Source organism: Strigops habroptila, chromosome 3 (assembly GCF_004027225.2).
Source record: "Strigops habroptila isolate Jane chromosome 3, bStrHab1.2.pri, whole genome shotgun sequence".
NCBI lineage: Eukaryota > Metazoa > Chordata > Aves > Psittaciformes > Psittacidae > Strigops > Strigops habroptila.
Genome location: NC_044279.2, coordinates 54274325 through 54290031, shown reverse-complemented (window position 1 = coordinate 54290031; position 15707 = coordinate 54274325). Strand labels below are relative to the sequence as shown.

Genomic DNA, 15707 nt, shown 5'->3' with positions numbered 1-15707 from the left:
CATCTTTGAAATTAAGGCTTGTTTCGGTAGCAGGACAGCATGCTAACAGAAGCCCTTTAAAAGAGTAGTTCAGACTCTGTGTGTATTTGGTGTTTAGAAGATAGATGGCTTCCATGCTGAAGGGACTGTATAAACTTCATGAAATATGCGCTGTCAAGAAAGTTACTCCCCTGCAAGCGCCATCTCGCACGTAGAAACCCAAGTCCCAATACTGGCGTTGAGTCTTTAAATTCTGGGGTGAATGAATCTTACACCTTGCAAGTGAGAAGCAAGAACAACACTCAGGCTATTAGAAGTGTGGTTGTTTATATCCCTGACATTATGAATTATTCAGCCTTTAAGCATATTTTACTAGGGGTGCAGTAGGAGCAAAACAGTACCAAATCAATTTTATCCGGAATAGTGTGGGGGGAGGGAGAGTTGCTTTCCTGTTTTGAGAGCAACATCTATGCTACACATGCAGAGCCAAAGCCTTCTAATCCAGCAGGCTGAATACATACTAGTTATTCAAACTCAAGAACGTGTGCATAAAAGGAATTTCATACAATTAGTCTCTGTTGTCCTCCTCGTTTTATACTCTCTGTAAAGTTCTCATTCCAATGTTTCTACATTATGCACTCAAACCCATCTTTTTGCCTCCCACAATGCCTCCAGTAATGTAAAAAACATTAGGCAAGCAGGCAAGGATGTCTAAAAAGAGAGTATTTGTACAAGCCACTAATCTATCACTTAGTCAACAAACAGGCGCAATTCGTAGATTATTATAGTAAAGCACAATCAAGTATAGCATAATGAAAATAGGTAACACTGTTTCAGTCTTAATATTAGAAACTGTGTGTCAGAGTTTTCTGCCAAACTAATGTAATGGAACACAGTTATGATTTTATGAAGAAAAATATTCTAGCAGACTATCACCCTGAATAGCGTGTAAAAAGGTCTTATGGAGGAAAATAATTACATTTATCCTCAACTAATGAAAGCCTCTGCACACCTCCACTTCTGCATCTTTATTTGCTAAAAAACTGACAGAAGTTTGACACTAAACTAGAGTGCAAATTCACCTGAGGAGGTCCATGCAAGCAACGGATCCTAGTTTATGAGAAACAGGATGAAAACTTGGAACTAATTTTGCTATGTGCAGCAAGAATAGACTAAAGAGAAGCTGTACAAGTTACTGGTGACATATGGCTCGTATTGTGACCAAGAAAAAGCAGAGATAACTGACTTCCTCTCAAAGAAGGACCTTGTTCCAGCAGTTCCTTTCATATATTCACACAGCGCAAATGTTACAGCTTCAGACAGTGCAAGCACAGAAAAGCAGCAGCACGGCAGCTTGGGACGGTCTGTGGCAGAAGAGATCATTCTGCATCCCCACAGCCCCACAGGAAACATCGCATCACTGAGGCAATACTCTTTCCTACCCTGCCCAATTATTAATTTTGGGGTCTTTTTCAGCTGCCGGAGCATCTCATAGGGACACAACATGGAAAACTGCCAGCCTTTCCAGAGCCAATTCCGAGTAGGTCAGTCTTGGCTCAGCAGCAGATCACATAGCACAGCAAAAGGAAACACAAGGCCTTGAACTCATGCCCATCTTCCCTCTTATCCTCCATACACACACCCTAGACACTGATTTTCTTTGATCGCTGAGAAATAGTAATTCGCTGGTGGCCAACATCATCTCCACTGGAGACCGTGACAGCTGCCAACAGGCCCTATCCATAAGCAGAGAACTGCTCAGATTAAAACTATGGAAACCCAGAAGTTAAGATGCGAAACTTTACCATTAAATGTGTATTTTTTGCTTCCTTCAGGTGTTACGGGAAGTTACACAATAACTATAATGGAGAATTCCTATTTGGAGCTGTCAAGCTAGTATCAATCTGAAGATCAAGTCTGGCGAAGGAGGGAAGTGGCGATATGAACTTCCCTGTTGCCATAGCCATGTGTAGCAACACTGCAGTAGCACAGGGCATCTCAGACATTAGCCAGAGGCTCTACTCCAGACCCGGTTTCATCTCAATTAGCTTTGGTATCAAGGTGGTGCTACTATTCAACTAGTGATAAAGAAAATACTGAGGACAGGGTCCCCCAAATAATGATCAGAAAGTAGCCTGAAGTTGCAGTGTTCACATTCACACAAGTGACTCCTGGTCTTTAGTCAATCACTGACCTTAGTCCAGACAGCCTGATACACATCACCAGGCTATCCATCAGCTATGGCTTTTGATTCACGCAGAAAGTAGAGGCCACGTATGCAATCAACAGCCCTAAAGAATGACCCTTTGTTTATGAAGGGGGACACCAAATAAGTCAGAGAAACCTTACCAATACCAATATGATATGTAGTTACTGACATTTAAAATATTCTACAGAAACCTTCCATATCATTACATGAAATCTGGAAGCAATCCTTAAAGAACTGTAGGCAAAGTGAACATACCACACAGCATCAGGGACACAGCTACTCCCCTACCACCCAGAAAGACAGCTTCTTGATAATTCTTCTTAAATAATCATGGATGTACCATTACACAACCATGCACAAAATATTACAAAACTGCAAGAAATGTTTAGTCATTTGATCAACATCACAACAGATCAGTAGAGACAGAGTCACAGGATTCACAGGCCAAACCCACGTTTCTTCCTAGGAGTGAAACAAAAAGGAAGGGATGTGCCAATCCTTCCACACCTCATCCTTTGGCAGTAACTGCTCCTTGCCATCTGGCTATTAAGGATTGTCAGCACTTGAAAAATATCTGTGATGCTCTCCTGACTGCTCTTACAGGAAAGGAAAATTCAACAGACATACTATAAAGTGAAAACTATCACCCTGCCTACTTTCTCTTGAGTGAAAAAATACTTTAACTGTGCTTACTGTATTTCTTAGAAAATCTGTATTTTGAAAACAGCGAATATTCCTGAACAGGTCCAGGATTAAGGCGTCAAACTTTGAGAAGTCAGGTGACTAAGGCCCTCAACCCACATGCAGCTCTTAATGCACAACGCCTTGGAGCAGAGCTCACTTGAAGACCAATGCAAACAACAGAAATAAATGCTAACCTGTCTATTTGGCATTTCTTACAGAGTTCTAGAAGACTGCCTGAATTTGCCTTTCAAAGGCTCTTTAAGGCCTACATGAATCACTTATCTTAAAGGCAGAAGAATGGCTGACCTGTCCCATCATCCAGTCTCCAGAAACTCCATGCAACTTCACTCACCCTGTCTCCAGCTGCTGGCTGCAAAGCAAAGGAAGCACAGGGCTCCCAGGGCAGTCATTTTGCCAAGGAAGGTGCAGAGGCACATGGCAGACACAACCAGAACTCCTCCCAGGGGCTGAGGGCTGGCACGACCCCAGAAGAGCTGGGGCTGGCTTGGGAGACAGAGTTCCTAGCGAAATCCATTTAACACATTCCTGCACAGCTTCTGCCGATACCGTTCCTATGGACAGTTGAAGCTATTCTAGTTAAAAAGCAAACATCCTTGCCAGGCTAGTTGCCTTCGCTGAAAGAAAAGCATGCATTTTACAGAAACAAAGATAAATTAAGCTTACTTAGTTCTACAGAAGTTTTTCTGGAGTGATTTTGTTCCAGTGTACCTGCTTAGGTAGCTAACAAGACCAGAGCTACTGGAACAGGAATGTATTTATGTATCTTCATCCAACATGTTGCGGTTTTAAATGCTTGGTTGGGCTTTCTGGACCTTTGCACATGTACTAAACCATACAAGCATTTTGCAGCTACCACCTCCAATTAGCACAGGAACTGGCACCTTCTCTGCTGCTTTTCCTTATTCGTTCATTTTAAAAAACTTTGAAATTGTGCATTAAGGTACACTGAAGCACTATTGTGTTAAATAAGCATAATGACCAGAATTTATTATACCTTGGGCATTTTTTTTATAGATTCCTCCTAAAAATATTAATAAGCATACTCAGTAAATGCAGGATTTACTTTTGAATATCACTGTTCTTTGTATCTTTTGTCATTAGAAATTAAAGCTAGAAATACATGTACACTCCCCCGTTGCATACTTGCTCCACATTCTAACAGAAACCCCCAGACAACCAACATAAACAACTGTGATGAATGCTTCAATCTCCAACGGGCAGTGGGATGAACACCATAAAAAGAAATTAAGACTTACTATTTTTCCACCTCCCCTCAAAACACAAGAGTCTAAACCAACTCCTGTTTGGTCAGTTGTGACTTCGTAAATGCTCTATCTACCAAACCACATGCTGCCAGGAATAGCATAAATTTCAAAGCAAGGATTACAAAATCATTTTGGGGTTTTGGTTGGGGTTTTTTTCTTTTAAGAACCCCAACACACATCCTTACAAAGAGAAACAGTTCAATCTGCTTTTAGCTTTCAAAACTAGCATAGATCTATTTATTCTGCTGGGTATACATTGAATGTTTGAACAAAAAAAGTTAGTCATAGGTCAGACAATACAGCTCGCTATGACTACACCCTTTACTTGAAGGAAAACCAGAATATCAATTTTCTATTTCAACCAGCTGAAATGACAATAAAATAAAAGTAAATTCTCCCGGCTTTTGTGTTCTAAAAGAACACCTTCCCATCTGACATCTAACCAAATGGTTTTTGGCCACTGAAAAACCCTACCATTGGTCAGGCTTTGCAACAGGTGCATCCCATACACCTTGTTCGGGACACACTGATGCACGCTCAACTCCTCATCCCCGCAGCTTCTATGGGGGAAAAAAATATGAAGTCAGGAGCGGGTTATTTGTCAGGCCGCGTCCTGGCACCAACCACCGAGTTAGGAGTTTACGCGATCGCAACACCAGGTTAACAATTTGCAATTTGCTTCACTCCTGGACTCCCCGGCAGCCCTCCATTTTGTCAACTGCCTCAATTTAAACGTTTTCCAAGTTGAACGGCACAGCTTCCACCTTCGGGAGTCCTCCGGGGCTTTAAAGCATCCTCGCCCACTTTAAGCACTGGAAAACCTATTCGGAGCCAGCGCTGTTTACTAAGTTTAGAAAGGCAGGCGCGCACCCACGGCTTATCAGGAGCCTCCCCAAACAGCCCCAGCAGCCGGTTTCGGGGAGCGCTGGAGCAGGCAGCGGGCTCCTGCTCATCCCTTCCCGCGGCGAGCTGCCTCCCCTCCACCCACAAAACGCGCCCGGCTTTCTGCCCCTTTCCCCTGCCTCTACGAGGGGAGGCAGGTGGCTATCGGGAGGTGAGAAGGGAACGGACGAGGAGGAGGAGGCAGGAGCCGCCGCAGGCAGCAGCAGGGTGCCGGCCGCCCCGCAGCAGGTAGGGGGAGCGCGGGGCGGGCGGCCCGCCGGTGCCGGCACCGTCCCCGTCCCGTATCCCCCTCTCTGTCACCCCGGTGCCTTACCACCTGCGGAGGCAGCCGGAGCACGCCCGGGCCGGGGCAGCGACCTGTCCGGTGCGGGCGCTCTCCTCCAGAGGTGAGGGGCCGGCGGGGAAGGGCATGCGGGAGGAGGGGGGGAGGGACGCAGGGAGGGAGGGCTGGCTCCTGCCGACCGCCTCTCCCTCACCTCCCTCCTCCTCCTCCTCCTCCTCCTCCTCCTCCTCTCCGCGCGGCCCGGCGCGGCCCCCCCCGTGCCCCTCGCCCCCCTCTCGGGCTGCCTTCCACGGGGCGGGCCCGGGCGAGGGGTCCCTGCGCTCCTCCCGGCACTTACTGTTTCACCCCCTGTCTGTCTGCCTGTCTGTCCGTCTGTCCCCTCGGCGGGGATAAAAGTTGTTGCCGCCAGCCTCGCCGCTGCCGCCTGAAACAATTTTGTCTCCTTCCAGCCGCTGAGGAAGCTCCTCTTTTTCCTTCTTCTTGAATTAAAATAATAAAAAAAAAACAATTAAAGAAAAAAATAAAAAGTACAGCAAAACTATATTCGTCTCTTTTTTAAGAGGGGGAAGCGTGAAGGTGGGAGGGGAGAGCAAAAGAAAAAGGAAACATTTGGAGCCTTTTTTTTCCCTCTCCTTCTTCTTTCCCCCTCCCCCCACCCCCCCAAGATGGCTTGAGAAAATTAAAAGGGGACAGTGATGGGACACACACACACATTGAAAAGATCGGGAGGGGGGAGAAATTTGTGGGGTTTGGGGTGTTTTTTGTGTTTGGTTTTGGGGCTTTTTTTTAAGCCTTCTGTTTTCCCCCCAAGGGCTCAAACGCTTAGAAACAAACGGGCAGAGCAGGCAGGCACAAGGAGGGGAGCGAACGAGAGAAAAGAGTTTTGCTGGTCAGTAAACTTCAAGCTGCAGGGATGAGGTCATTGGTGTAAAAATAAAGCGATGGCGTCATTTGAAACCAATCCCAGTGAATGAACTCAGCCGGGGGGTGAAGGTGGGGGGAGAGGGTGAAGGAGAAAGAGGAGGAGCGAGGATCCCTGCGGGGACACCGAGGCAGCAGCAGCAGCCGCCGCGCAGCCCCTGCAGCGGGAGGCGGTGGCTTGCGGGGGGGGTGTCTCACGCCGCACCACGCTGTCACCGCGGGGGACACACGGCCGCTGCCCCCGGTCCCCCGCTGCAGCCGCCGGGACGGCCCCTGGGAGGAGCCGGGGCTGCGGAGCGATTCAACTCAGCCGCCGCCGCCGCCGCTGCCGCGGCCCTTCCCGCCCCTCGGCCGGTCGGGCGGCAGGCTCCGCCCGCCCTGCCCTCGCTGCCCGGCCCCGGCCCTCGCCTTTCCCGTGCTCTGTCCGCAGAGGCCATCTCGGCTCAGCGGCCCCGGCCCGCGGAGACGCGCCCTGCGCTCGTACCCGCGCCCGGGTCCGACGGGGGCCTGTGGCCGAACCCGGTTGTGGTCGGTGCTACAGCAAGCGCTCCAGTTGGCTCCATAAATGCTGGTCCTGTCTTTTAAAGTAGCGCTGTGTTCTGTAGTGCAGGGCCATTGCAGTGCTAAGGTGTGAGATCCTCCTGTGGTGGTGGTGATGTGGGCAGAGAGGCCTGGGGGCTTTCACCCTTTGATAGAATCACAGAATGGTTGGGGGTAGAAGGAGCCTTAGACACCATCCAGTTGCAACCCTCTGCCACAGGCAGGGACACCTTCCACTAGAGCAGGTTCCTCCGAGCCCCATCCAATCTGGCCTTGAACACTGCCAGGGATGGGGCAGCCACAGCTGCTCTGGGCACCCTGTGCCAGTGTCTCGCCATGCTCAGGGTGAAGAATTTCTTCTAATGTCTAATCTAAATCTCCCCTCTGTCAGTTTAAAGCCATTCCCCCTGATCTTATCCCTCAATGCCCTTGTAAAAAGTCCCTCTCCAGATTTCTTGTAGGCCCCTTTATGGACTGTAAGTCTGCTATGCTATAAGGCCTTTAAATAACCTTGTTAAATAATTAAAAAAAAAAAATCTGAAACCAGTAACTTTGGAAAGTGCAAGCTAAGTCTAAACAGATACACAGGAACATAATTATTTTTGTCTAACACACATATGTCTTCTGGCTAGTACCAACGTAAACTAGCAAGGTACATCCTTCAGGGGTTTGGTGGGTCCTGCCTGTCTTACACATCCCTCTTCTAGGTACACCAGAATATTCTGCAGCCCTCTTTCTCCCTCAGAGGCATCACCCTCAGAGGCACAAAAGGGAGCCTGCCAGCACTGCTGGGTATGCAGGATGTCTGATATGGCAGAATTCAAACTCCAGCCAGTCACCTCTGCTGGCTTTTGAATCCCTGTGCCACAAACCTTTGGAAGACAGTACGTGAAACAGGATTAACCGCATGGCTCCTTACACTCATGGTGTCTGTCTCTTAACACTAAGTGCTTTGGGAAAGGCACGCAGCTATTGCCTGCAGTAAAATGGTTTGTGTGGTTGGTATGTCAGAAAGCAAGAAGCTCCGAACAAATTTTACAGTGGTGGGCTCTGTCCTGGCAAAATTGACCAAGAACAACCTTGATGAAGGGCCTGGTGTTAAGGAGTTGCGAGTTGTCTCCCATGGGGAAGCCTTGTTGGCACTTCAGACCAGTCCTCTGCAAGGGAGTGCAGAGTGTGCAGGGGAGAGAGAATTCCTAAGAGAAGCCCAGTCGCCATAAGGCAGTGACAAAAGAAAGATCAGAAGCAGTGAAGGAACTGCGGTGAAGCAACTTACGTCAGTATGTTCGCTATTTTGCATGTGTCTGTCTTGTAGAAGCTAAAAAGCAGTTTTGCCCTTCTGTCTCGGTTAACCAGCAGCCTTGAAGATACCTTCTGCAGATCCCCAAAGTGCCCACAGGATTGAAAGTCTGCACAGTCAACTGCTGGTTAGCGGAGCTACAGCTGACCCATTTCGATGAAGGGGATCAGAGGAGAGCGTGCCAGAGAAACTCAAGGTGACAGCCAGTGCCCCAGCTTATTCAGACCAGAGAAGTGCAGGAACAAATAGTTCCAGCATGGTTATCCTCACAAAGGGAAGTGGTGAGTAGCAGAGGAGGCGCGTGGTGAGGAGGAAAGACATTTCAGTTCTCTTTTCCCTTTTGTCACCTCAACTCAGTAACACCTTACGTAACTTTTCTCTTTTTTTAATTGGGAGACTGAAAAAGCTTCCTCACTGTAGAACTGTGGGAATAAAAAGTAGTTGTGATCTTTTTGGAATATTTTTATTTTTAGCTGGAAAAAAGTTACATACAGAAAAGTCTAGGAGAACAAGTTAAAGCCTTTTCAATATAGAGTGTCCTGTAAGCTGGCTAGGCTTAAACCACAACACAGAAGCAGGAGATTTCTTTTTCCTAATGTAATAAAAGGTGTGACTAAACCCCTGTGATATCACAATTGACTCCTGCAGGCTGAAGTTATTACTAAGAATAACTTTATATTTCCAGCTTGAGCTTGAGTTGGGAGCCTGATCCGGGAGAGCATTGCAGGGTGAAACTGTACAAGTTTGTTGCTAACCTGAAGACACAAACAGGAGGAGCCTGGAGGACTCAAACGCAGCAGCATCTGACCTCACTTCACTGAGATTAGTGTCTGCCTCCTTTACCTCCTGTTCGCAATGGGCAAGGCGTGCGTGTGTTGGCAGCTGACATGCCTCAGCTGGCAGGTGGTCACTCGTCAAGGAGCAGTAACTCGTCTGTGTGTCAGTCTAACTACAGCTTAATTTTTTTCCTTGAAAGCCTTTCGTTCCTCCCTACCATTTGCACAGCAGGCTCCTGGAAATGATCCGAACTGCACGCACGAAACAGGCAGAGAGTCAGGCCTTAGCTCGGTGAACTCCTGAACCACCTGAGAGGGGGGCTGCCTGGCTTTGTGGGTGTCCCTGGCTGCTGACCTTTCCTCCCCAGGTTCTCAAAGATCTGTCAATTCTATGAAATATATTTTGCTACATTTCTGTCCATGGATTTTTTTTTTTTTTTTTTTTTTTGCCTCAGCACTCGCTGCCCCTTTTTGGCAAAACAGTACCAAAATAGTTAATGTTAGCCTCCCTTTCTTGTGCCTCCTTATCAAGCTCATGAGATACGACCTGAAGTGTCTATGTGGGGTAAAACAAGGGCAAAAGACATTGTGGTGTCTATCCAGCAGGCTATGCAACAGCGCTCGAAATTTAACATGCTCCCATGTCCTGTCAGTTCACATACTGCTTCTGCGGGAGGAGCTGTAAGTGTGTCATCCCTCACTGCCCCTATTGCTGAAGGGCTGGGGAGATGGAATAGGTGGGTACTTTCAAGAACCGGAGGTCATGCACCTTGTTTACAAAGGTTTCTCTTCCTTTATTCATAAAAGCTAGCATAGCTTTTTGTTCCTTTTCCAGCTAGTGGATTTGGTGGCACTTCACTTGGTTAATCAGTTAGCAGTGATTAAACAGGGGAAAGATGAATGGCAGCCTGAGTAACGTCATCATGTTTTCTGCACAGTGGAAAGGAGTGGTTTGCCAGAGGAACCTCTTGCGAAATCAGTGAGAACTGAACTTAAAGCACAGAATTTACCATGCTTTAAAATCCCCTTGTGGGTGCTCACTTCCTCCACAGGCTGAAGCGGGGTTGTTGAAGAGGTTACCATTCCCAGACAGCTCCCAGTCACTGTCACAGCTATCTTCTGCCAAAGGTTACCGCCTGTCCTACCTACCTGCAAGCTGCTCATGCAATCCCTCCCAAATTTGTTTTGGCCAAAGTCAATCGGAGTAGCTTAAGAAGTTTAAATAGTAGATGTCAGCTGAACTGCTTTGTTTTAGACCGCTGAAATGGATTAGGGGAAACCCAGGTCAGCAGATGGGAAGTCAGATGATGATCTTTTACTCATGGACAGCTTCAGGGGCAGTGGGTAGTTTGGCCTAATCTGCTTTCAGACCAGGCTGCTGTACCAGACATAACTGCTACTGACAGCTCTTCAGGGTATTTAAAAATAGAAGGGTTGTCGAGACACCCACATTGAAGCATTCATAGCATTTTTAGATACCAGCTTTGTTGGCATAGAGAGCAAGGTATGGCAGGAGAAGCAGCGCTGGTTTGTGGGAGAGCAGCAATGGGAACATGAGGATTTGGAAACCAGTAGGAATAGAAGATGTAGGACTGAGGGTTGGGAAAGAGCAGAAGAGAAAAAAGTTTGCAGATGGAGATCAGTGGGAGATCACAGAGTTCAGCCTGGAGAGGGGGAATCTGAGTGGTGAGAAATGCAAGCATCAGAGACGCAGGATGCAGAGTAGCAATGCTCAAGGGAAAACAGTGAGTTGAGAACAACCACTGTCTCCCCATTCTTCCCTTCCATGTGTGTATCAGACCTTGGGAAGCTTTACTCCTCTGGAAAACGCTTAAATGACAATAGCTTCTCTAGTCTGTCACTGCAGGTAGTTTTCATACCTCTACTTTCCTGTAGCTTCTCCAGCACGGCCAGCTTCATAGCATGCCAAACAAGCTGGGGTTAGTATGCAAGCAGAGAGGTCTAGGTTCAATGCAGATACATATTCTTATGCTGGGAGGAATGTAAGACAAGATGGAGCAATATTCCTGCTCTCTGTAGGACGACAGTGGGTGATTTGGAGCAGTAGAAGAGAAAGGGAGAATTACAGGAACTGGAGTAGCAGAAAGTACAGAGGAGAGAGAAGGAGAGCGTCAGCTGTCTGCTTCCCTTACTTCATAAATCCTATCCATTTCTCAACAAGAATTTACATGATCCCTATCTCTATAGTTTCTGAGTAGGACAGAGGATACCATGTTTTATGGGTATGAGACTGAGCTACTGAGATAAAGTAACTCATTCAAGATAGTATAGCAAGCCAGTTGCAGATCGGAGAACTGAACCAAGTTCTCTTACATTCCAAATCTAACCACTAAGTCATCCCTCTCCCTCTCCTCCACCTCTTGAAAGAAATAGTAACTTTTCTTACTTAACCTGAGCAGGCACATTTAATAAAATTAAGCACTTGTACAAAAGTTTGTTGGCTTAGTTTGCAATTAGACACACATACACAAAAGGCTATAAGTGAGATAGACAACAGGAGACAATGAGAAAAGACGAAGAAGTAATAAAAATTTCTGGTTCTATGGATGGGCTTTATAAAGCTTAGGGGCTTTTCATCAATCCTAATCATCCTTAACAGAAAAAAAAGTGACTATTTTGATAGTCAAGCTACTTTAGTATGAAGCAGCAAGATTAAGTTTTGAGAAGGCATTTGAAATTGGAGATCATAATAAGTATTATTTACAGAAAGGGAGCATAATAACATGTTGTCATCAGGAAACAGAATAATGAAATACTGTTCCCAAGAAACAGCAAGTTCAGACAAATCTACAGCAACTGAGAAACTTAAATAGTAACATTTCTCACTTTTCTCTATATCTAAAGAAAAAATATTTAAATAACAACAAAATTCCCCAATACATTAAAAAACAAAATCACAAACACATTCCAGAAATTAAGATAATTGTCACAATAAACACACACATCCCCCTCCCCTTACCTTCTTTCTTTTAGCTCCTACTCACTGCTAGTCATTTGTCTGTAGGCTGGTGTACTTGTATTGAAATCAACTTGTAATGGGCTGTAAGCACAGATGGTGTAAATCATCATTGCTCAACTAACACTTAAGTTGCTATGTCAGTTTATACTATCTGGAGAGTAGCTTTGTATGTTCATGTTTTGTTTGTGGCCAACGATGAATCAGAACTAAAATGTATTTGTGTTTATTATGAGTGCAACGTAAAATGTATGAGGTCTTTGACTATTCATAACCACCTTTTTAACTACTTGAATACTTTAGATGATGTGAGAGTATAGTAATTACCAACCTGAAATACATTTTAAACTTTTTTTTCCTCGTAATGAAACATTTTCTTTAGAGTCTCTAGAATACAGTGAAAAAGGACAGCATCCATAAAATGCTCTAAAGTTGTGATACGTGAAATGTAATCTGGGTCAATATAAACCATTAAGTACAAAATTACTGTCTTGATAGCATGTTAAGGTTAACTCACAGTCAGGAAATTTGTTTAAAAGCTTAATACAGAAACTGAATGAATAACCTGTGGTATTAAAGACCAGTTTATTTTTTATTTATATTTCTTTATTTTAAAATATTTTTATTTTCAAGATGTACACAGCAGAGGAAATTTTCTGACAGTTTTAGAGTCTTCCCCATTTCTCCTAATGCATTTTGTTGTTTCTGCCTACCTTTAACAGTTCCTGATACCCACAGATATCCTGATACCTATCAGATATATACAGAGCCATGTGGATTTGATAAGTTAATGTTCATTTTATTTCTATTACTAAGGTGCAATTTGGGTGTTGCAGTAACACGCAAGTGAAACTATGTTGTTATTCAGATTGTGAAAGAGAGAGGTTTCTCTTCTGTGGAAGATACAAAGACCCTCATATCAAAAAAGAAAGAAAATACTTTAATGGAAATGAAGAAAACTCGAGTTCTGAAAGGAAAAAGAAAACTGAGTTAATTACTGTTTGTTGTTGCTGCGGGAAAGAAAGGCATGAGCATCACAATGACCTGCATTTGTAAGCTTTCATTCATATAAATCTTTAAGTGGATAACACCCAGAATATCAATATTTGGGCCTCACAATAAAAACATTCATAGGAAAAAAAGCCCTGTTAACTCTGAAGAGTGTCTTGTTTTGTTGGATGCAGTGGTCAGAATATTGTCTGTCTGGTACTAGCCTAATTGTCAACAACAGACAGCAGAGTTTGTCAAGAAGGACAGGTGAAAATATCAGGTTACAGGGAAAAGCAGCATGTGAAAATTTCAGAGCATGTCATTTGTGGGTTTTTTTCAGAATGCAAGGTTAGAATATGTCTATTTTAGTAGCAATCTGAGTTCAAAACTCTAAGGTGAAGGTGAGGTGAAGGACTGCTTGTTTATTTTTATATAACTTTCTTGTCTATCCTTCCGATGCTCAGGAACAAGCTGGTTTCTGTATGCTGGGTATGGGTACAACTCTTTTAGCTCAGGGTGGGGGGGGGGAGTTGAAAATCTTGCAGGAATATTTTTGCTTCAAAGCAGTTTGCCACTTGTTCTCCTTGTTGCTGGGGTGAAGAATCATTGACATATTAAAAATGTTTAAAACCATGGTTTATGTTCAGCCTGCAGAAAGAAGGAGAGAAGATCAATGAGGGTAAAGCACAGGGCTCCAAATCCAGTGTTTTATTTTCTATGTGGAGGTCTGCCTCAGACTTCTCGTGACTTGAAGCTTCACTCTCTTACCTCAGATATAAATTTGGCTTGTTGACTCTCTGGTCATTAAAAAATTGTTTCAAGCCACTGATCAAATGATGATGAGTTCCAGATAAACTTAGGCTGAAGAATGTGCATCTTCATGACCATTTAAAATCTAAATGGGATATTATGAAATCAAATGGGACAGAAGTTTTTTTAAGAGGGGGAATTTCAAGTAGAGGACATGACTTTCCAAGTCATTATTTCTTGGCAACAGTGTAAGCTCAGAAGAACTTCTTAGACAGGAACATGAGGACAGATTATTTTGTGAGCCAGCCAGTGGAGACATTTATGGGAAAATGGTAGATGCAATTTGAGTTCCAGAATATAAAAGGAAAAAGAAGTCCTTGTTAGAAGGGCTTGTTTAATTACTAAGTTGCAGAAATTGTATGTTTATTCATCTGTTATTTTGTACTAGGACTTACAATTAAATGATGTCAGCTGTAGTTTAAGAAAAATGGTTACTATAACTGATGATTCATTTAAAGTACCTTCTTACCATATAGTGTTGGCAGGAGATTAGGTTGCAGTTGCACAAACACTGTAAGCTGGATGTCACTAAAAGAAGGGCTCAGTCTCCCATTTAGTTTACAGCATGCGAATGAACAAAGGCTTGAACCACTGCAGAAGGCACTCAACTTAGGAACAAGGATGCACAGCAATTGGTAGAGAAAGAGTGAACCAGCATGTGGCAGTGGCAGTCCTGACTCACAGCGGGAGAGAAGATGCAGGCAGATAACTTGGTTGAGCCCATTTAACAGGCTGCTGATGCCAAAAGGAGATGCTGTAGCTCACAGTTTCCTACCCTCTCCTTCTAAATGTGAGCTCCTGCTCCTTCCTTTGCTGTGAATCTGGCATTGTTATAATGCAATGTAAATCAATTCAGCTTGCTAATCCAGCAGAAGTAGAGTGAGCTACTCTTTCTGACAGTCGTTAGGTGGACGTTTGCCATCCAATGATATTAGTAAAGAGGGTGGTCAAACACTGGAACAGGTGCCTAGAAAGTCTGTGGCTTCTCCATCCTTGGAGACGGTCAGTGCTGGAATGGACAAGGCCCTGAGCAACCTGAGCTGACTTTGGAGTTGGATTTAATGTTGAAGTTGGCTCTGCTGTGTATAGGGAGTTAGACCAGCTGGCCTCCAGAGGTCCCTTCCAACCTAATATATGTCATAGAGGGGCAGTCATGCTTCCTGTATCTTGTATCCTTATTTTACACTGAGAAATCTCAGTGCATCAGCACCCCTGGCTGAAAATTTATCTGTCAAATATTAAGGTAGTCCTGTCACTATTATGAAATTTCAGTGTATAAATTTCTAGGTACAAATTTCTATGAGCAAAGCTCTTTGAGGAGGAAGTTTGGTTAGATGGTAAAAGTCACTACTTAAAGTCACTATAGATATTGCAGGGCTGATCTCATTATTGCTAAACCAAATATCATAAAGCCAGGTTATTAAATATGAATGTATACTGTGAAAAATACTGAAGTAACATGTACACAGTTAAAATTTACAAACAAGCTTAAATTTATGTTGAAGAGAGACTTTACAATAATCTTATGATAATTCATAATGTATTTTAACCGATCCAGATTAATCTCAGTGGTTGTTAAAAACATACTCAGATTCTCTCTACTTTGTCTCTGTGGCATGCCTGCAATGCAGCATGGCTTCTGGATTTTATTGGACCAATAAAAGTTGTTGTTGTGCTTAGCAATTGGACTTTTTTATGGTAGGAAATTACTTTTACATCCATATAGAGGCCCTTTCACATTGGTAGAGGTGTGAAAAAAGGCCCTGGAATAAAATGAGTCAAGGCTGTATGTAAGTAATTGAAGCAATGAAGGTATGAAATCCGTCAATAATAAAAACAACAAAATCCCTAGTAACAAACACATATGAAAATACGTCTTTAAAAAAATCCCAGAGTCTTATTCTCAATTACATACCTCCCTCTCTCCATAGCTGTCCATCAGCTGGCAACGTAGCTGCACAGGGTATATTTACTTCTAGGTAAATGTTCCTCAGCACTTCTGGAGTGGTGCAAAAGGGCTGTATTGTACCATTCTCTTGTTTCTTCTCA

General features: G+C 44.3%; 1 protein-coding gene across 7 annotated transcripts in view; it reads right to left on the bottom strand.

Moving 5' to 3' along the window:
- DUSP16 (dual specificity phosphatase 16) overlaps positions 1-6200 on the bottom strand; it is a 67873-nt gene extending 61673 nt beyond the window's left edge. For 3 of the 7 annotated variants that reach the window (XM_030480916.1, XM_030480922.1, XM_030480919.1), the window contains exons 1-2: positions 5682-6200; positions 4633-4718 (exon numbers count right to left, since the gene is read on the bottom strand). The gene's annotated coding sequence lies outside the window, so the exon portion shown is untranslated. Of the gene's footprint in view, positions 1-4632; positions 4719-5374 lie in introns of all 7 variants that reach the window. The other 4 variants (XM_030480917.1, XM_030480915.1, XM_030480920.1 and 1 more) reach the window with 4 other exon arrangements.
- Positions 6201-15707: the final 9507 nt, after the last annotated feature.